General features: G+C 40.8%; 1 long non-coding RNA gene across 1 annotated transcript; it reads left to right on the forward strand.

The window, feature by feature from the left end:
- The first annotated feature begins 1,319 nt into the window (after nt 1–1,319).
- Nucleotides 1,320–22,683, forward strand: LOC122933710. The gene is made up of 3 exons (XR_006388538.1): nt 1,320–1,448; nt 1,938–2,087; nt 22,570–22,683. It is a non-coding gene; the product is annotated as an uncharacterized LOC122933710 (long non-coding RNA).
- Nucleotides 22,684–24,110: the final 1,427 nt, after the last annotated feature.

The raw sequence follows: 24,110 nt of genomic DNA on the forward strand, positions 1-24,110 counted from the left end.
AGTATAAGGAGCAGTATATATGTGTAATATACAATAGTGTGCACCATATAATATGTGTATAGTATAATGAGCAGTATATAAGTGTAATATACAATAGTGTGCACCATATAATATGTGTATAGTATAATGAGCAGTATATAAGTGTAATATACAATAGTGTGCACCATATAATATGTGTATAGTATAATGAGCAGTATATAAGTTTAGTATACATACAAGTGCAGTGTAGTGTAGAAAGTGAAGTATAAGTGTAATATATAATATAGATATAATGCATAATGTAAGTGTAAAGTATTGTGGCCGACATATAAGTATAATAAGTAATATATGTGTTATATATAAGAGTAATGTAAAAGTATAATTAAAAAAATATAAATCTCATGAGTGAGTGTCTGCAAATGTATAATGCATATGTCTTCACATATACTTTCTTGCAGGTTTCTCGGAGGATTGCACACTGATCCGGAGCTGCAGCACATGTAGACACATAACTCTGCAGGAAATGAAAACTTTACACACTATGACACTGTATGGAATGCTGAGACTGTACAGTGCACAGAAAACCCCCCTCCTTAGATGGGAAAATGAGCCAGCCCAAATCTCAGTAGGCAGCAATAGAAAACCTCCGGTCCAATCAGAAGGCGGCGGGCCAGGGAAGGGCGAGGATTGGTCAGCGGGAAAATCAATTATCAAATAATCGATCAGCAGGGCGCAGCGATGTGCGGGAGGCGGGGGGGACCTCACTCCTATCGGGGCTACACACTACAGCAGGGCGCCGTGCTGCTGTATGAGAAGCGGCAGACGTAGCAGAGCTGAGTGCAGCTCTCAGCCATTCCTTCTGTGCATGGAGTTAATATAGGACTCAATAAGTTGGTTTGCAACCGCTCATATCATAACCTAATACCTCCAAGTGACAAACACAGCACTGCTAGACATGACCAGTTCAGCTCTGCTGTGCTCCAATCGTATAAAAGGGGTTAAGCAAGCTGTGGATTGATCCCTTTTATTTCCATCGTTTACTTTATGGGATATTGTACCTTCTGGTGGCTGCAGATGACAGGACACAGCTCTGCTCTGCTGTCTGATCCTGTTTAGTAGATGGAAGGAGCTGTCATCGAGGTGTTCAGCAGAAGGGTCTCAGCCAAGCCCTGGTCAGCAGGGAGGGGGTTAATGAGGAGCACTGTGATGGGGGATGCCCTGGTGGAGAGGAGAGAAGGGGTGAGCCTGCCAGCTGCATCATAGGGCAGAGACTGGTAAGGAGACTTCCTTCTCCCTGATCCCCAGTCAGCTGCCTGTCACAGGGTGTGGAGGAGACATGTCCCAAATCCACCAAAGTGAGGGCTTCGTCCCTGATGAGGGGTCTGGGAGAGCAGTGGGGGGTCTGCTGATGGCCCAGGGGCAGTCTTCTCATTTCTTCTTACTGCAAAGGAATCTGATAATGATGTGAAGTATGTGTGAAAGAGTGATGATTGCTGAAGTACTCAGTGTAACCCATAGCAATAGGCTTTACATGTACAATACTAATATACTACTACTGCTATTACTACTATTACTATTGCTGCTATTACTACTACCACCACCACCACCACCACTGCTATTACTACTGCTATTGCTATTATTACTGCTACTAATGCTATTACTACTACTACTAATACTTCTACTACTATTATTACTACTGCTATTACTACTACCACTGCTATTACTACCACTATTACTACTGCTATTACTTCTACTATTACTACTACTATCACCACCACTGTTACTAATACTACTTCTATTAGTACTACTACTTTTATTACTGCTACTACTTCTGCTATTATTACTACTAATACCACTAATACCAATACTATTACTGTTGATACTACTATTGCTGCTACTATTACTATTTCTGCTATCACTACTACTGTCACTAATACTGCTATTATTATTATCAATAGGTAAAGATGCAACTTACTTATGATGCTACATTCAAGAGACAGAAACTTCCTAAACTTTAGAGCCCCCATTTCTGGGCCTGGCAGTGATGATGATGATGATGATGAGGATGATGGTCTTCCAGTAGCAGTGGTGTTTGTGCAGGATTGATGGTGGGTAAGAGTTTTACAGTTGGCAAACAGTTTAGTCAGATTTGCAGCCCTGACACCTGAATGTAAAGTACTGAGCACAACAACAGGCCGAGGAGGGGGAAATAATCAGGATGTAGCACATAGAAAAGCCTGGCTCCTCCAGAAGAGAAATAGTAATAATGACAATAATACTACTAATAATTGCACCTGATTATATATATATATATTTGTATTACAATTACTTTGAATTCTTATATTAATATTGCAGCACAGGCATAGGATGTGTACTCTAATTTATACTGATATAGGATGTGTACTCTCCTTTATACTGATATAGGATGTGTACTCTCATGTATACTGATATAGGATGTGTACTCTAATTTATACTGATATAGGATGTGCACTCTCATTTATACTGACATAGGATGTGTACTCTCATTTATACTGATATAGGATGTGCACTCTCATTTATACTGACATAGGATGTGTACTCTCATTTATACTGATATAGGATGTGCACTCTCATTTATACTGATATAGGATGTGTACTCTCATGTATACTGATATAGGATGTGTACTCTCCTTTATACTGACGGTAAATCAGTGATTAGACCCATGAGCGCTATGTACATCGCACCTCCACCTTAGTGAATAGCACAGGACTAGGTGGGACTTGCCCTGGACCAGGTCTCAGTCCGACGTGTTTCAATGACTTCAGCCTCCATTAGGAACTGGGAACTATTTATCTAAATATTGTATATTCCAGGAGAAAGGGGGATAACAGGAGGGGAGAGGAAAGGGAGAAATCCAGGAGAAGGTATGGACTTGTCCTGAGCAGATAGTGCAGGAATGCTGCGGCTGATAAGGAGGCATTTGGGGGCACAGATGGAGCAGACTGGTGTGCTGTTGTTTACAGGCAATGGAAGGAGAAGAGAAGAGCAGCGGCGGAGGAAGGAGACAGGAGAGGAGCTCAGAGCGGGATTAGGACAAGGGGCATTATGTGCAGGGGGAACAAAAGACGCCTGCTCCGGCTCAGGAGTCACCTAGAGGTCAGAGCCGAGCCTGGACAGAAACGGTTAACATGGGACTCACACTATATATATATATACATTATATGTAAATGGAAGTATATATGTATGTATTTGTACATTACTACATATATATATATATATATTGTATACACACTAAGGTACAACAGAAAGGCATACTCATTAATGCACACATACATTAGTATACACATATAAATACAAACATATACATTAATGCACATATACACATAAACACGTATATACACATTAATAACCACATACTCACATTAGTACACACACACATACACATTCATACTCACAGATACACATTAATACACACACAGATACACACATTAATACAAACGCATACACATTAATACTCACAGATACCCATTAATACACACACATACACACAAATACACACACACATACACATTAATACACACACATGCACATTAGTACACACACATACACATAAATACACACACACATGCACATTAGTACACACACATACACATAAATACACACACATATATACACATTAATACACACACATGCACATGAATACACACATATATACACATTAATACACACACACACATACACATTAATACACACACACACACACACACACACACACACACACACACACACAGTAATACTCACAGATACACATTAATACCCACCACCCGGTGCACAGCACTCCCCGCTGCCGCTGCACAGTAAACTCCATCAGGTATTTACGACCCTACAACATCTTGTATTATAATTACATTTGCATAAATTGACAGAGTCATATAACATGCGGTTTTTCCCTTCCATTATATTTCGCAGCCGATTGTTGTTGTAGTGGCAGCAGTAATGAAGCGCTATATCATGTGTATCGCAGCCCGGCTTACTTCTGCGGTACTGCGCCGGCTGAAATCGCATGTATGGCAAAAGTTTAATTAACAAACAAAGAAGATCTATATTATTTAGCCTTGCTTTGTTGTAAATTCAATTTACTCAAGTGCAAATTGAGGCTTGCTTTATGCAAATTATTTACAAGCTCCATTGCTTTTTGAACATTAGTTTCATATTAAATTTACAATTTACACTACAATACCGTAAAGGCAGAGACATTAGGTTTGTAGTGGAGATAAAGCAACAATTCAGGCTCAGAAAAGTCAACCCCACAGCCCTGCGATGTAGTTTGAGTTGATCTTTAGCGCCGTCTAGTGGATGTTCGGGAACAGTGCAGCCAATATAAAAAGCGAAGTGTCAGACAACAGACAAAATAAAACGTTAATATTGATTATGTCTCTACGTTTATAATAATTAAGATTCACATTATTAAATATTTACTTACAATCGATGCTATTGCCCACTCAAACCACAAGTAAAGACACCGTTTTCAAACACATTTAACATTTAAAATAAGTAAAGTTGGTCAAATCCGTAGTTGCTGTAGAGCATTAGCTCCAAATAAATACATTTACTTCAGGGTATAGGAAGCCATGGGAGAAACATCTGTCTGGGCTGTGAATGTAGCATTCTGAATTATTACACTCAGCAATAACCTTCTAATATCTAACTGGTAAAGTAAAGATTTGTTACCAACTTATCACAAGTGTCAATGTAAAGTATAATAAACCAAACGTATCCCTCCTCATCTATCTATCTATCTATCTATCTATCTATCTATCTATCTATCTATCTATCTCATATCTATTATCTATCTATCTATCTATCTATCTATCTATCTATCTATCTATCTATCTCATATCTATTATCTATCATCTATCTATCTATGTATCTATGTATCTCATATCTATTATCTATCTATCTATCTATCTATCTATCTATCTATCTATCTATCTATCTATCTATCTCATATCTATCTATCTATCTATCTATCTATCTATCTCATATCTATTATCTATCATCTATCTATCTATCTATCTATCTATCTATCTATCTATCTATCTATCTATCTATCTCATATCTATTATCTATCTATCTATCTATCTATCTATCTATCTCATATCTATTATCTATCTATCTATCTATCTATCTATCTATCTATCTATCTATCTATCTATCTATCTATCTATCTATCTCATATATATTATCTATCTCTTATCTATCTATCTATCTATCTATCTATCTATCTATCTATCTATCTATCTATCTGTCATCATCATATTTATACATAAGCATGTGTCTAATAATATATGGCTTTTATATCCATTTTACAAATGATGATTGATAATGCATGCACTGGATCAGGACAGTTTGGAAAGCATAGTAAACTTTTGGTGATATATTTATTATCTATATAATATTTAAATCACCTTTGCATCACAGGAATGGATAAAAAACGGAGACTTAGGGCTCATGCACACGATCGTATCTATTTTGCAGTCCGCAAAAAAACGGATCCGCAAAATATACGGATGACATCCATGTACATTCCGTATTTTGCGGATCGGAACAGCTGGCCCCTAATAGAACAGTCCTATCCTTGTCCGTAATACGGACAATAATAGGACATGTTCTATTTTTTTTTTTTGCGGAACGGAAATACGGACATACAGAAACGGAATGCACATGGAGTAACTTCCGTTTTTTTTTGTGGATCCATTGAAATGAATAGTTCCACATACGGTCCGCAAAAAAAAAATGGAACAGACACGGAAAGAAAATACGTTTGTGTGCATGAGCCCTTACAGGATTGTCTAATACTTTGTGTATGATGATTAATCTCCAGGAAGAAGACAAGTTGACATTAAAGGTAAAATTCTATTTGTCAGAGTATCTGTCTCATACCTGTAGTTAGATTGAGCTCAATCCCCCCCCCCCCCCCATTTTCATGCCTTGTCTCCCAGTGTTCACGGTGTCACTGTTTTATTCCTTTACTGCAGAATGCTCTTTATTTGGATTTTTATAATTCTGAACAGTTAGTTACCCACTTTTGTTTGAGTGTAAATGTACTGAAAAAAATAATAATATATATAATAAAATATATAGTGAAAATAATAATATTATAATTCTTGAATTCTTCTTCTTATTATTATTCCTTTGTGATGTTAATAATATAATAGTAGTAATAATAATAAAAAAATAATAATAATAATAATAATACCAAGAATTTATAATAATGATTTCTTACAGAAAATAAAAAAAAATATTTTTCATAATGATCATAATAAGGGCTCTTGCACACGAACATATTTTCTTTTTACGTCCGTTCCGTTTTTGGGGGGACCGTATGTGGAACCATTCATTTCAATGGGTCTGCAAAAAAAAAAAGGAAGGTACTCCGTGTGCATTCTATTTCCGTATTTCCGCTTCCGCAAAAAAAATAGAACATGTCCTATTATTGTCCTGCATTACGGACAAGGATAGGACTGTTCTATTAGGGGCCAGCTGTTCTGTTCCGCAAAATACAGAATGCACACAGATGTCATCCGTATTTTTGCGGATCTGTTTTTTGCGGACCGCAAAATGCATAGTGTCGTGTGCATGAGCCTTAATAGTAAGGATGATGTTATTGTATATTTACCGTTATTACTATTGTTATTATGTTATTCTTATATTTTTTACTATTCTTCAGCTGTAGAACTTGTGAGTGTGTCAAACTCTGGAAAGGTAAGAGCCCTCACTAGGTGGCCTCCAGTGCCCTCCCTATATGAGGAGGTTATTGGCAGTAAATGCGGGACTCTAGAGCTGGAGATAATAAAGCTTTGCCGTAAACTTTTCAGCAGTTTGGTGTAAAAGGTTCCTGCGGTTTAATGTAAGGCAATGTTTATATACTGGTATTTACACAGGGCTGCTTAGTGCACTGGATACAATTTGTTCTTTCTCTTTGAATGGAAGAGGAGCTTTCTCATCCTTATGAAAATAACCAAGAACCAAAGGCATTGTAATAGTCACTTCACACAGCCAGCACCATTAGAAGGACAAGGAGACATTTGTTACTAAGGCTATTATTGCAGGTGTGCTAATGGGATTAGGCGCTGGTGAGAATGGATGGATTAGACTGTGATTGCTTCTCTCAGGTAGCAGCTGCAATGCCAGCACACGGCCAGGAGGTGAGAAGGGAAGGCCACTGGGGGGCAGCACTTTCTCCCCAGGCAGGGTCAAGGGCAGCCAATCCTGTGAAGGGGCAGCTCACACCTCTCTGGGAGCTGTTGATTGATCGTCACTTGGATTGAAGATTCTTTATTGGGAGTCATTAGCTGGGGACATGTGTCCTGGTGTGAACACAGTATGGATGGAACTATTTTGATCTTTTTTCTTAGTGGTATCAACGGTATCACCGTCTGCAATACTGGGAATTGATGCCAGCGCCTGTGTTGGATTAACCCTTTGTTATGGCGTTCACTCCAAGAAAAGAGGTCTCTCAGCCTGACCTACTGTATGTGATAATTATTATATTACACCTTATAATGACCAATTATGAGGTCTCCCAATGACACTCTATTAGTACTGTCAGTGGCTGCATATAATTACGAGTTATGGCAGAACTTTATAAAAAAATAGGTAGATATGAATGATACATTTGGCATAACTAGATACACATTTTAAAGACTTTTCTCTATGACTGATATACATCATATACATGGTTTGTTTAAAGTGGTATTACAATTTCTGCAACTTATCAGAATTTGCAGAAATTCATTGTGATTCTGATTTGATTGAATCAACTGTCAAATTTGATTCAGTCTGAATACATTTTTCCTAACTCGAAAGTGCCCCAATTGCTCTGAAAAGTTATGTATGGCACTCTGAGGTCTCCTAGGACTGTATCCAAACCCTTTCAAGATCTTTACTACCAAGACAGCATTCGTAATGTCAAAGTGACACTGACATATATGGCTTTGGTTAAATGCATGGAAGCCACTGGTGACAAACAACCTGTCAGATTTTTTATGCTTTTTAAAATTATGGCTACCGACATTCTTAAAGAGTCACTGCACTTTCACACAATTTCATTTCATTTACTAGAGAATAGTGTAACTAGCAACCCTAACCCTCTAAATCTGCCTGCATCCACCTTAAAAAAAAAGCGGTAACTTCATGACTACTAGAGGTCTCACTTCCTCCTAATTTGCAGCCCGCTGCCTGTTGTTAGGCAAGATCTGTCCCTAGTAACAGACACAGAAGACGGCAGAGTGCAAATGGGGCAGTGTCAGAGCGAGCTGAGATTGTGAGCCTGATAAAAGAACTGCTTCTACACTGCTTTTGAATTCACAGGAGTCTACTGTCTTTCTGTAAGTGTGAGTTCCCCCTCCTTATCTGTTCTGTGAGCTCCAGAGCTGAAAACATAGTGGGAAGTAAGGGAAAGGACGTCACAGCAATACAGTGCTGACAGATTCTACAGAAGACACCTCCTGCTTCTGAGAGAAATGTATTTAGCTGTGCATTAGGGAAGCCCAAAACACACATGTTCCTTAAAAGTAATAATTGTACAAAGAAGCACATTGTATTGTTTTGCTGACCGTTATCTCTCTTGACTCCTTCCTGGCTACTCCATACACATACACATTCAGCTTGGTGGAACGTGTATGTGTACTCTATGCGGAGAGTGGAGAGTGGAGAAAGCCACTGTCAGACAGTTTTGGCAGCGCTCTATCTCCCATAAAAACAAAAGGATCAGTTGAAAGTATTCTTTTACCCAATTTTTTATCTTCTGGGAGCTCCCTACACACATTACAGTGTCAGGCAAACCCTCTAACACTGGCTGGTTCTCCCGACAAAAGACTAATGTGTATGAGGACCGTTACTGGCTGATGATGTACATTAGTCATTCATTGCCACACTGTCTTTTATCACAGGTTTTATTTATAATTGAGGTACAATGAGCCTGCACCATGTTATTCTGCCTTGGGGCCTATAGTTATGAAGAAAAAAACATTTTCAGAAGTCACACAGTCTGTCGACTAACAGTGTGCTGTACTGTTGATTGTTGCAGCTGCTATTGTTGGCTAAGTTTGATGCAAAACAATATGTAAAACTTGGATAACGCTAATAGCAAATGCAAAACAATGAATGATGTCACGTTCCTAATTTCTGTATCAGCAGGCAATGGCACAATATCTGCACCAGGATTACAATTTTGAGTTATTTGTAAAAAAAAAAAAAAAAAAAAAAAAATGTCACTTGGACACAGATATAACACTGCTGTATAAATCCTTGACGCAGAACAATACACCAGTTTCAGATATATGCAAAACTTTGAGTGACATCATGTTTATGAGGTCTGTTTCAGAAGGCAGTGGTAAATCATCAGCACCAGAATTAAAGGGGTTCTCTGTGTAGGAAAATAGTTTGGGCAGTAATTACCCGCCTGTCGCACCACTGATGCTGCTGTTTCCTCTGCACTCACGCTGGCTGCGGGCTCTTCCATTCCAGTCCAAGATTTGTGACCGATGTGATGAACGTTGGTCACAAACTAATGTATGAAATTGATTAGCATAGCTGCAGCAGCCTTCCCTCACAGCAGTCGTTGCCTGCCACCGACTGACCGAGTCTCTATCAATTTATTGTAAATCTATCTATATTCTCCTGACTATGAAACACACTCGCTGAAACAAAGGCATTCATTCTCTTTCTGCATTCTGTGTTTTACTATCTCTCATTCTCTGTCTGACATCCTCGCTCTCCTTTGTCTATCCCTACAAAGCAGCAGAATTTCCTTGTTGGGCTATGTTATTGTTCTATGACTTATCTACTCATTCATCCTGGACTTGCATGTATAGGCCTTCATGATTGACTGTGCCGAAGAGAGGGCTGGCTGCAAGCCCACCAGGGCTCTACCCACTCTCATGTGATCTTTCTTCTCCGTCTACTGATCTGTAAACTGGCGGCTGTCATTCTGAGCAATTTGTGCAAAACAAATCCTAACTCTTCTGCAACTACTTAAGGAAGATGAGGTAATCTACGGTACAACACCTCACCTACAGTTAAGGGGGATTGGAGCTGTGGTGATTGACTGTAGTGGTCATGGACAGGTGGTCGCAATGTCATCACTGCAAGACAACAACAGAGAAAGAAGAGAGCACTAGAACTGCAGGGATGTAGCGGCAGAGGATTCTACCTTTCTTTTCTGAGATTGTTGAATGTCCTAGATAATTCCTGTAAATCCGTGTGAGCTTTCAGTAAATATTCCACTGACAGCAAGCACAGATGTTGAAATGTATGAGTAACTGAAGTAAAATATTAAAAAGTGGCATCTCTTTTTAGTAACAATGCGATTAAACCAAAATGAACATATTGGTGCTATGTCCTTAGAATAGTTACATAGTTAATACGGTTTAAAAAAGTCCATCAAGTTCAACCAAGGGATAGGCTATCAATATTTGACCGGTGGGGTTTACCCCTAGGGAAATTACAAATTACATTAAGTTTTGTTAATGCAATTGTAATTTCAGACAGGAACTTTGTTTTACCACGATTGTTAGAGATAAGCAAAGTTTTCATAAATTTGATCCGGACGTTTCTCAAAAAATTTTCCAAAAAATTAGCTTCATTCCGAGTTATTTTGTCACAAAGTGAGTTAAATCAGCTATATCCCGGCCTTCGGGGAGAGTGTATCTCAGTGTACATCACTGTGCATTGAAGCAACACACACAGCTAGTCCTTTCTGGTCGTGAAACAGTTACTGTGTGTCACTATGACAGGCAAGTCAGTCACGGGTCAAAAATACAGAACTGGTGCAGATCTTTTCATGATACCTTATCTGAGAGTAAGATTGGCTCCTGATTTTGGCTCACCATACAGTAACTCCTGGAATTAACTGACCAAATAACTGAAGTGTGAACTCAGCCTTACAGGTGAATGTTAGCATCAGGTATAATGTACTTAACTGTGCAGTGGCCCAAGAGTCTACTATACAGTGAAAGAGCGCTCTACTTTTGCACCATCTACTGATTCCACATAGATTGCTAGAGAACCTGTTCTGTTACACGCTGATACAAGTAGCGGGCCCATGACAGAGTGGAGATAGTGTCGGCTGTAAGTTTGTGTTGACGTCACTGTTTATTTTTTAGAAGAACAACCCCCCCAAAAATGGATCCTGTCTTTTAAGCATCCGCTTTCACATGGTCAGTATTTGGTCAGTAATTGATCAGTATTGGTAAGGCAAAAACAGGAGTGGGTCCAAAACAGAGATAACACGTGATGGAAATATTTGCATGTCTTGTGTGTTTTGGACCAACTCCTGTTTTAGGCTTCCAAATCATGAACAAATCCTGATGCAAAATACTGTATGATTGTCACGGCTGAGGATGGGGAAAACCCTCAGCCGTGCGGTATCAGCAGATGGAGTCGCTGCAAGGCCAGGACAGAGAATTAGGGAGCTGGTCACCTCCTACACATCCCTAATTCTGACCCTGTCTCCTATCCGTATGAGCCAACCCTGAAGGTAGGAGGGCTCATACTCCGGAACCTGATATTCCTGCTCGCCCTCAGGGTGGCCCTGGACTAGGAGCAGGGTAAGACGACCCGTTCCTCCTAGACACGGAGGAACAGGAGTCTCACTGGCCCAGCTACATAGAAAGGGGGGAACATAAACAGACATATGGTATTGACAGGTAAGTGAGACTAGTACCACACTTACCTGCCACAGACACACAACCTGGAACCCACGTGCAAGTGCTGTTATCCACAACCAACACCAAGGACACAGCACACAACAGACATCACACGGGAACCCAGTAAACCATATGCTGCAATAACACATAAACCATAAACTAACACCAGACATAAAGTTTATGACCACCAGGGTGGCCCTCACTGGCAGATGGTAAATAACCAGGAGGATGTCTCCAGCAAGCATGGCTGAAGCACCCTCTCTGACTACTGCCTTCCACTGAGGCTTTATAGGGCCAAGCAGCCACACCCACAGTCAGACACACCCAGTGCACACACACACTAGGAAGGAAGTTAACCCTTCCAACACCAGGGAAGGGAAAACATCAACTTAAAGGGGAATTGCACACAACACATACAACACCCCGTGCACACTGATAAAAGGCACACCTATAGGAGAGGTTGCCAGGTGCAACCGCATGCCTACTGCAGCAAGCTGCCTAGCACCGCTCAGGCTGCTCTGCTGCCACATACCCAATGTTGCCAGCGGCAACCACAGGTGAGGCAACAAACTATAGCCCTCACCTGTGATGACAACAACACCAAGACCGCAGGCAACTGCATGCGGCCACAAGAGTCACGACCATGACCAAGGGTCGTGACACTAGTTAACCCTTCCAACACCAGGGAAGGGAAAACATCAACTTAAAGGGGAAGTGCACACAATAACCCCCGTGCACACCAGACACGGGAAGTGCACACAAACACACGTTGCCAAGGGCAACCGCACGCATATCTGTTGTCCGCGGCAACCGCACTTGAGGCAAACAACTAAGTGCCCCCAGCTGCGGTTGACACAACACCAAACCGCGGGCAACTGCATGCGGCTCCCAAGGAGTCACAACCATGACCAAGGGTCGTGACAATGATAGAGGACATATGCTCAATTTGCACGAGTTTTGGCCATTTACCTCTGAAATCGGATTTATTTAGATGGAGAAGAAGTCCTTTATGCAGGACTTTAATGGCCTCTATCACACAGTCAGTATTTGGTCAGTGTTTTGCATCAGTGTTTGATCAGTATTGGTGAGGCAAAAACAGAAGTGGGTCCAAAACAGAGATGACACGTAATGGAAATATTTGTATATCTTCTGTGTTTTGGACCCACTCCTGCTTTTGGCTTCCAAATCACAATCAAATCCTGATGCAAAATACTGACCATGTGATAGAGGCCTTATGGATGCCCCAAAGACAGGATCCGTTGTGTTTTAAATTTTTTGGTTCTCTTGCAGATCAGAAGAAGGGCAAAATAAACAGTCAGGTCAACAAGGTCAAATAGGGACACAAGAGCAAGAGGAGTCAACATAGTGAGTGGCCCAGTCTCAGAGTGGAAAGGATGGCAACAGCAAAAGGAGTCAACATAATGGCCTAGTCACAGAGTGGTGAAGGTGGCAACAGCAAGAGGAGTTAACGTAGTGGCCCAGTCACATGGTCGGGTGGTGGGGCAGCAGCAGGTGCAGTAACAGCACAAGATGGTGACAGTAGGAGAAGATGGCAGCAGAGGCAGCAGGTGTGTGGCATCAGGCGGGTGCCAGCATCAGAACAGTGGCTGAAGCATGTGGCCAGGAGTAACTGGCCATTTTTCACAATGTTCTGGTGTGGCAGCACTTTGCAGTCAGAACATTACTGCCAGAATGATCTAGTCTGATGCATCAGGCATGAGTGTGTGGAAATCCTGGCTGGATCCATGCCTGATTCATCTTTAAAAAGAGATTTTGTGTTGAAAGTCGAGTTCTCTTTGGGGTAACTATGACCCTTGCCACACTAAACACCTGTCCTTATGCCACACTACTGGCTGGGCCAGTTGCGGCCACAATTCAAGTTTGGCTGCATAGCAGTCCAGGGGATCTTGGATCTGGGGTGACAGGGTACACTCCAAGTGAGCCGCCACCTGCTGGTTCAGGTTCTGCTCCAAGTCCTGCTGCTGGGTGGTTTCTTCAGTTGGTGGGTGAAGAAACAATCTTGATGGTAGTTGAGCTTATCATCCCTCTCAACAGGTGTAAGAAAGGCCCCCATTTTGTCCCAGTAGTGAAGGTCTAACATCGTGGAGAGCCAGAAGTCATCCCTCTGCCGAATGGGGATAATGTGGCTGTCACTACGCAAGCAACACAGAATGCATCTGGCCATTTGCACAGGGGAATCAGAGTGACTCCCTGCATGCATTTCCACCGTATACTGCCATGGTCTGTCAGGGTCATCTGCCTAGTCTTCATCATCACCCTCCAGCTCATCCTGCTCCTCTTGCTCCTCTCCTGTCACTTGGGCAGATAAACCACCTATTTCTGTTTACAATTCCTGGGCATTAATGTCCTCCTCCTCGTCCTCCTCTTCTGCCAGTTCTGCCCCCATAGGGCTTAAGTGGCCATTAGATGTAGGCGCCATATCTCCTGTCCCCTGAGCCAGAACAGGTGATGGCACAGAGCTTGTTGCTGAGCCATGCCAACTAAGTGTGGTGTCAGAGGAACTGACTCCTGGCTGTGGATGTCTAATGTCAGTTGAGATGATGTTGAGGATTGGTCGTCAAAACACGACCACTGGATTGCACTAGCAGCTGTGGCCTGTTGCTTCGGCTACTGCTACCACCCTCCTTCTTCTGCTACTACTTCTGACTCCAGCAATTTTTCACACTGCCTGTTCCTTTGGAGAGTACTGGCAACTGTCTGTTGGACATATTGTACAGTAACTGTATATGCAAAATAAGCTATTCAATGTCAATGTGGACACCCCAATAACAGTAATATTAGAAAGCTTATTCACCCCAATTTGAGAATCAATGCATAATAAAATAGCTTTTCTGTGAAACAAGGTGGACAGCACAATAACAGTAACAATAGACAGCTTACTCATCCCAATTTGAAAATCAAGCCCTAATAGAATTGCTTATCGATTAAACAAGGGGGACAGCCCAATAACAGTAAAATTAAACAGCTTATTCACCCCAGTTTGAGAATCAAGGCCTAACAGGGTTGCCTATCTATGAAAAAAGGTAGACACCCCAATAACTGTAAAACTATACAGCTTATTCACCCCAATTGGAGAATCAAGACCTAATGGAATTTCTTATCTATTAAACAAGTGGGCTGTCTCCTATGGATCCCTTCAGCTTCAGATTACAGAGGCTGCACTGTCCCTGCAATCTCCCTATGCTCTCCCTACATTGTGTAAAAACTCTCCCTACAACCGTCCTACACTGTCCTTGCAGTCTCCCTATCCAATATTCCACAATTAAAGGCTTCTTGAACACTATCCCTAGTGCTTGTTATGTCTCTCCCCATGCTCAGATCACAGTAAAATGGCCATGATTGGGCGGGATTAGGCTTTTTATCAGGCTGTGACATCACATGGGATGGTGATTTGCTGATTGGCTGGCTGCATAGCATTATGGGACATATCGCATTTCCGGGCTTCTTACTTTCACTTTCTAACACGTGTAGCTGCAATTTTAGAAACAAAACGATTTGTTACAATGAAGCGCCAGGAAATTTGGATTTGTTGCAAATCCAATTTTTCCTAAACTTCAGATCGAATTCCACTTTGGATGCTTCGATTTACTCAACACTATTGATTGCACACTGATGCAGCATCTATAGCATTTATTAAGTTTACCTTTAAGAATGTATATGGCTATTTGATGGATGCCTAGAGAAGAAACATAGATAACAAACTGCACCTACTTTTTTTTATCTGTTATGATGCTGATTCTGTTGGCTACTGGGAGAAAAATATAGTTATAAAGATGCATAAATGTAATATAAAAAAGAGGCTACAAAAATGAAAGAAACATGACTACCTTTCATAAAAAGAAATAAAAGGATCCCGTCTGCACTATATGTCAGCACTCTCCATTTAGCATAGACACATAGCTGCATACTAGAAATGAGCTGCACATAATATTTGCACTGGTGGAATCTATTATCTCCAGCTTCAAAGATTTGCACATACTTGTCAATATATGGCAATTTATTTGTCAGTTTATAACAATAGCGGATGCAAATGCTGCCCAATGGGCTAAATTGATTTACGGTGAATTTATATTTAAAGGGGTTTTCTCAACACGCAGTTTTATACTTAACTGCTCCCGGAGCACTGTCCACTTCCTGGTTTCGGCACTCGGCAGGGGGCTGGCTCCATCTTGATTGATGTCTTCTCCCGGCCGGGCTGCGCGCTGTACTGAACGCGCACGCCGAGTCCGCGCATGCGCCCTGGTGACTTCTTCCTGGCCAGTATAGTATACAGCGCGCGGCCGGCCGGGAGAAGAAAATAAGTCTTCTGCGCACGCGCGGCCACCGCGATTCCTGAGAAGAGCGGTGGCCGTAACCAGGGGAGACAGAAGACAACAGTCAGGTAAGTATAGGTTTATTTTTTTCTAAGGGGTGGGGATTTGTTAATGAAATATATTTAGAAAAATGATCACTGTTAAATCATTAACAGATTTAACAGTGATCATTAAGATGATGTCTCCTTCAAGGCAAAATTGGTTCTGCGTACTTCACTACTGGAAAATATGGCAAATGACAAAAGAACCAGCAAATTCTTGAGGCTTAAAATACAATGGCCCAGATTTACTAATGTGAGTGCAACTAGATTTTGGTGTAAATTGGGTTAAAATGTGTGCAATTCGTCACGATTTGGTGCATCTGGGTTTGAGAAATGATCTGCACCTAATTGAAAAGGGGGAATGGGCTAAGATGCAACATTTTGTGCCCAATTTGTACCAAAATTCTTGTATAAAATGTAAGCCAGCCAATAGTTAATGTAAAGTACCTAGTCATGACCTAACCTATCAAGTTTATGCCAGTTAGATATGTAAGTCTGCTCCATTATGTTTGCCTGGACTTATCAAAAATGCAAACATTATTGGCATTCTACTAGGATCCAAGAATACTATACCGTATAGTTATTTTCATGTCAAAATGCATATTTAATTTGATGAAAAACAAGTTGGCTGGTGCAGTGTTGAGCACCATAAGAGGCACCACATGATCTACAGTATAAGAAACAACAGTACATTCACTATTATGTCAAAAGACAAACAAGTGTTAAATAGTGAGGAGGTATTTATTCAGGCCAGGGGGTCTAAACTAGCAAATTAGAGAGATCTCGAGATTTCTGGTGAGTGCAACACCTGCCAGGGATCCTGATCCACAGTTTGGGGGACTGGATACTTTACGGAAATTCCACCTAAATAAGAAATTGGAAGAGCATTTAGAGTAAAGCATTATATGTCATCTAGTCTCCAACTAGAAGAGTCTTCTTAGCAATGCTTATTGGGTGGGAAAAAGATGACAGACATAAATCTAGACAATATGTATTCCTGGGAAAAATCTGAAATGGGACCACAAATGAAATACAGTCCTGATCAAAAGTTTAAGACCACTTGAAAAATGGCCAAAAATCTTATTTTACATTGTTGGATCTTAACAAGGTTCGAAGTAGAGCTTCAACATGCAACAAGAAGAAATAAGAGTAAGAAAAAACATTTTTTGAGCATTCAATTAATTATAAATAACGATTAAACTGAAACAGGCTGTTTTTCAGCTGATCCAAATTTTAGGACCACATGCCTTTAAAAGGCCAAATCTGTGCAAAGATGTGGATTCATTGTCATTTCCTGTCAGGTAGTCACACGATGTCATGGCAAAGGCTAAAAAAACGCTCCCTTTTTCAACGTGGTCGGGTTGTTGAACTGCATAAGCAGGGTCTCTCACAGCACACAATCGCTGCTGAGGTGGGACGCAGTAAGACAGTCATTTGGAATTTCTTAAATGATCCTGAGGGTTATGAAACAAAAAAGTCATGTGGAAGACCCAAAAAAATTTCATCAGCACTGAGCCGGAGGATCCAATTGGCTGTCCGTCAAGACACTGGACGATCCTCGACCCAAATTAAGGCCCTTACTGGTGCTGACTGCAGCACCATAACCATCAGATGGCATCTGAGACTGAAGGGCTTCACAAACAAAAAAACGTCTTCAAAGACCTCGTCTCCTTGAACGCCACAGAACTGCTCGTTTGGACTTTGCAAGAGAGCACCAAACATGGGACATTCAAAGGTGGAAGAAAGTTTTATTCTCTGATGAGAAAAAATGTAACCTTGATGGTTTCCAACGTAACTGGCATGACAATCAGATCCCACCTGAGATGTTTTCTACGCGCCACAGTAGAGGGGGTGCCATAATGGTCTGGGGTGCTTTTTCCTTCAGTGGAAGAATGAAACTTCAGGAAGTGCAGGGGCGTCAAACGGCCGCTGGCTATGTCCAGATGTTGCAGAGAGCATTCCTCATGACTAGGGGCCCTCGTCTGTGTGGTAACGACTGGGTTTTTCAACAGGACAACGCTACAGTACACAATGCCTGCAGGACAAGGGACTTCTTCCAGGAGAATAACATCACTCTTTTGGCCCATCTAAATCCAATTGAGAACCTTTGGGGATGGATGGCAAGGGAAGTTTACAAAAATGGACAAAAGTTCCAGACAGTAGATGGCTTTCGTGCGGCCGTCTTCACCACTTGTAGAAATGTTCCCACTCACCTCATGGAAACGCTTGCATCAAGCATGCCGAAACAAATTTTTGAAGTGATAAACAAAAACGGCGGAGCTACTCATTACTGAGTCCATGTTTGGAAGTTTGGATTTCTGTTTTGGGGGGGGTTAGTTTTTTTTTGGAGGTGTGGTACTAAACTTTTGATCAGCTGAAAAACAGCCTGTTTCAGTTTATTTGTTGTTTTCATTAAATTGAATGCTCAAAAAATGTTTTGTCTCACTCCCATTTCTTCTTGTTGCATGTTGAAGCTCTGCTTGGAACCTTGTTAAGATCCAGCCATGCTAAATATGATTTTTTGCAATTTTTCAAGTGGTCTTAAACTTTTGATCAGGACTGTATTGTAACACAATCAAATTTAGCCAGTTCATATAGCAGTAAGGTCTTAAAAGATTCGGGGGAAAAAAAAGAAAAAAAGAAAAACCACCATAACCTGCATTTCATAGTTAAAGAGCTTGATTACATTAGAGAAGGGCAGGGACAATTCTAGATTATTTGCTGCCTAAGGCAAAAATTGGACAAATTGATTTCCATCCCCCTGCCCACTGCCAAATTGTCACTCAAACCCCTCGCACCCCAGCCCTACTGCTAAAGACATATTTGGATGGACATTGGATTCTGTGCTACCAAACATACAGGGTAATACAGCACTACATACCTCTTACATCCAGTGATGTGTCCACTGATGTAGATCTCTCTTTTCTTATCTTCTCCATTTGGACCAGACCACATTGACAACTTATTTCACCCACGTCTCGCCTTTGCAGAGTTTGCCACACAGACATTTAGGTTCCTAATTTTGGTATTATCATCCCCACCTTCTCAACACAAACGCCCCACTCAGGGGTTCCAACCTGCAATGCCCCCAATAGTAATAATGTTCCCCAAGAGTGCCATCATTCGTAGCAGTGCCCTCCATATTGTGTCCAATAATAATAATGCCCCCACAGTACCCCAAGTAGTAATAATGTCATAATAGTGCCACCAGTATTTATAATGCCCTCCTGCAGTGACCCTGTAGTTCTAATGCCCCCTGCAGTTATAACCCCCCTGTAGTGGTCCCTGTATTATAATGCCACCTGTAGTGCCGGTATGTGCAGTGCTCTCCTGCCACCGCCCCTTTGTAGTGCCAGTATATATTGCTCCCCCCTCTAGTGCAAGTATATATAATGCTCCCTGCTCCCCCATCAGCAGAAGTGCTGACGTATATATATATATATATATATATATGACTCCTATTCCCTGATGCTGTCTGTGATGCAGGCCACAGGCCTCTTCCAGCCTGCGGCCTTAGTTGCCATATCCCAGTGCAGGTGGTCGTGAGGACATCATGACAACCTCCTGCATTGGGTCGGAGGTGGAGCGAAGACTCGGCTCAGGAGGATGCAGTGATGTAATTTTGATGTAATGAGGCTGCACGCTGGAGACATGAGCCATAGGCTCTCATGCTCGGACTTAAACTGCTGCCTGAGGTGAGATATGGCCCTGAGGAAGGCCACTAGAAAAGGGCCCCTTTGGGGATGTGGGCCCTGGGCATTTGACTACTTTGTCCCCTAATGTCTGCCCTGTTGCCAAATGTCTTAGATGGATGCCAAGCACAGTATAAAGTTCTCATACTAGTTTACTAAGCTCCCCATAATTCTGCACATGCCTGATGAAGATCTTGGATCTGGGTCAAACAATGCTGTATCTTTTAATGAATATTATATTGCTGAGAACCCTTTATTTCCCATCCAAGTGCCTATTTTTACCCAAAGCAGAGATGTATAAAATTGCAGAAATGTGTAGATCAACACATACATGTAGTTGTGCCGACATGTAACAACACTCACCCAGGTTAGTAGATTTTTTTTTTTTTTAGCAAGCTTGGATATAATTTTTTTTTAAAACCAGATAATATTTTCCATGGGATCGCATTACTAATTTTGTCTATATACTTCTCTGATCTCCCTTATTTCATCTTGTCAATCCCATCTGCCAGACTTGTCCCATGCTGTACACATTCTTTGAATCTCACTGCCGTGAAAACATCAAGGAAGGCTTGAAAAATAACCTACTGTAGGCCCATACAACCTTATGTGGTCACAGATACTGTATCTTTACTCCATCTTGACCTCAACTAGCTACTTTTGGCTCATTACCTTGTTAGTTCAGATACTGGCAGAGTGATGGGTTCATGCAAAAGGAAGGCGCCGGTCCCTGGACAAAATTAGTATCTTTAACTTATTGTGTCACTATTCCATTTATATTGCAAAATCTTAGGGGTAAGAACTAAGAACCTGTCTACCTTTGTCTATTTACTTTGATTACTTTTCATTTTAATTGCTGTTACCTCTCCCAGCCCTGTGGAATTTGTTAGCACTGCATAAGTACAGATTATTATTAGTACAGGCTACAAACTTTGATTCTGGGAGCTGTTTAATGTCGTTTAAGGTTAAAGACCGTTAGTAATAATATAATATATCAGTCTGGATCATAGAACAAGACCCTTAAGTACTAATATTAGCTATGCTGATGTTTACTTTGAAGTCATCTGAACATACTTCAAAAAAGTTTAAAGAAGCTGGAACATTGACTATTTATTTTAATAGTTTAAATTAAACCACAATCACAAAATGTAGATTTTAGCTTTTGAAATTATAGACATAAATTGACTTTTAAACTACTACTGTTTAAAAAAAAAAAGATTGAAGCAAATTAAATGAAATTGAGCTAATCCAGGGGAACATTTGTGAAGTTTCCCAACATTTTGGTGTAATTTGAGGAAAAGTAATATGATGAAACATGAACAAATAGCTCTCTTCTAAATGTATTCTTCTGTTGCTATACCAGTTGCCCTTTTGGAAAACACGGCAATAGCGATGAAATGTGCATGTATATATTAAATATGTAAATGTTTATTGCAGGAGTAAAACAAGGACATTCCTTTCTAAGCACCAACATTTCCACACAAAAGCAAAAGGAGTAATCTCTGTATTTATAGGAAGGAATGTGTATGTTATACAAAATATCCCTTTATTCTTATACTTAAGCCCTTTGAGATTTTTTCAACTAAACAATAGCACATAACTCGATCCCTTAACTTGAGTTTTTTTTCCACTTTTTTTCTAGCTCTAATGAAGCATGGTATTCTAAATGGCATAGTAGTGCAAACTGGTAAAGTTTCATGAAAATAAATTTCACTTTATTTTCATGACACTATGTAATATAATCTATACCAGGCATGCTCAACCTGCGGCCCTCCAGCTGTTGCAAAACTGCAACTCCCAGCATGCCGAAACAGCCTACAGCTATCATCCTACAGCAGGGCATTGTGGGAGTTGTAGTTTTACAACAGCTGGAGGGCCGCAGGTTGAGCATGCCTGATCTATACATAAAGGGAATCAACAAGGTAAAAGAGAAGACAATATTTAAAAGAGGAAAAACTGCTACAAGAGGACATAGTTTTAAATTAGAGGGGCAAAGGTTTAAAAGTAATATCAGGAAGTATTACTTTACTGAGAGAGTAGTGGATGCATGGAATAGCCTTCCTGCAGAAGTGGTAGCTGCAAATACAGTGAAGGAGTTTAAGCATGCATGGGATAGGCATAAGGCCATCCTTCATATAAGATAGGGCCGGGGGCTATCCATAGTATTCAGTATATTGGGCAGACTAGATGGGCCAAATGGTTCTTATCTGCCGACACATTCTATGTTACTATGTTTCTATAAAAAAGTGGAAATAAAGAGAGCATTTTGAACTGATATAGAATGCCAAAAATGATAAAAATATATAATTATTTATCAACCAGTATATGCTGCCTTTTTAGTTCTTGGAAGCTAGATTTTTTGAGTTCTGCAAGATAAGAAGAGCCTCGCTATAGAGTTAAGTCATGCGAAATCTCAATTTTTGCAATACTGGTGCGATAAAAGGGAATCGTTGAAATCTAACATGAATCTGTGTTCCCTTAGCTCTGACAGTGGTACAAGTTTCCAGCCCCAGGTAGATTACTTCTTTAAAGTAAACAAGGTAAAAAAGGTTAATGATCCTTATGCAGGCTCAGGGTGTTCTTGTTCATTAAGTGTTTAATTTGATAAATAAAACATTTCATCTGTCCTACTAGGACACCGGGGCAGAAATATTCTACTAAAGTGCTGCTGTTAGGACTAAGGGAAAACAGATTAACTTTAGAAATCTCCACTTCACATGCATAAAAAAATAATTGGCGGTTTATATTGTACTTAATAATGTCATCATCATGGATAGGACTAATGAAGGATTCACTGCATAACTGATCCTAATGGATTATTATTTTTTTCAGGAAAGAATGGTACTGTTGACTATTCTGGTCATCAAAAAGTCATGGAAAACAAACAGAATTGTTACAGTGGCGTGCACAGAGCTATTATTATTATTAATATTATAGCATACAGTGGCACTGAAAACTAAGCATGAAAATGCAACAGAAACCTTAAAAAAACAAACATTTTTTTTGCAGAGTCTAAGAACAGTAAAACAAAAATTCTGATACGGCCAATATTTATAGCTGTACTTTTTTGGGTTATATTTTTTGTTAGAAAAGAGCAGTGGCGTACCGTCAATGCTGCAGACCAAGCAGTTGCTATGGGGCCCGTGAGCTTCGGGGGCCAGGTTAAATGGCCCACCCCTTTTCTGACCTGATTACACGACACATACAGATGCTGGACAGATAAATGCCAGCACTTCTGAGAACTCCTCCTGAAGCCACCTGCTACTTGCCACTGCTGCCAGCATTAGCTTCTACCTGTAAGAACAGTCAGCTGGCCAATAAGCAGGGAGATGCTCTGCTCCCTACTGGTCAGCGGACTTGTAGACAGCAGCGCCTGGCCTCCACTCTTGACTCTGCTTTTGACTTTGCCTGCGGATGTGCCTCAGTCCAGCGTCATTACAGGAGTAATGAGAGCACAGTGTGAAGGCTCTTCCTGCTCCAGAGTGGCCCTCAGCTCTGTGTAACTGATTAAATTCAAGGATCCAACACCCCTAGCTGAAGCATTCATCACTTGTGTGTAAGTGTGAAAAGACACATAATACTGCAATGTGGAGGGGAGGGGGCACAGGTGGATGTGCTGGTGTTTATACATACAGTACAACTATACACAACCCCCCATAGACATATACTTCATGTTCTGAGACAGGTCCAGTCCCTGCCCCTTGTTGCTCAATTAGTAATAGCCTATTTCTATTAGGGCAATGTAGGGAGGACTTTATATATATATATATATATTTTTTATTTTATTAATCCTCATTAGCTTCTGCTATGTACATGCACATACATGGTGCAGACACAGGAGTTGAGCTTGCACCATTGCCTGTTGGTGTCTGTTATAACATGCAGGTGACACATCGCTGCAGCTGGCAGGATTGGAGCTAGTTCCAGTTCTGCCATTGTAACATTTTAGATGCTGCGTGCTGACATAACAAACATAATACACATATAATTGTATTAAAAGTAAAAAAAGACTCACGAAAAACACTTCACAAGCTTTTTTTCTAATGAATATCAGATTAAACCCCACACCCCAACGGATCAGCTGCAATAATTCTATTTTTTATTGCAAGGGGGAGAGGGGGGAGGCCCAATTCAGAGTTTTGCTATGAGGCCCCATGATTTCTATGTACGCCCCTGGAAAGGAGTGCAGTTATTTTTTTTGACAGACAAATTTTTATCATGCCTTTTTTATGCCCCCAAAAGGATGGAGGAGTTTTGTAGGAGATCTGGTAGCTGGACGGTGGATGATCCTTGGTTTGGGGGTGCTCAGAGAATGCTCAACTAACTAGAATGCGTAGTGCTTAGTAGGCTTGAGCGAATCGAGTAGGAATTCG

Source organism: Bufo gargarizans, chromosome 4 (genome assembly GCF_014858855.1).
Source record: "Bufo gargarizans isolate SCDJY-AF-19 chromosome 4, ASM1485885v1, whole genome shotgun sequence".
Taxonomy (NCBI): Eukaryota; Metazoa; Chordata; class Amphibia; order Anura; family Bufonidae; genus Bufo; species Bufo gargarizans.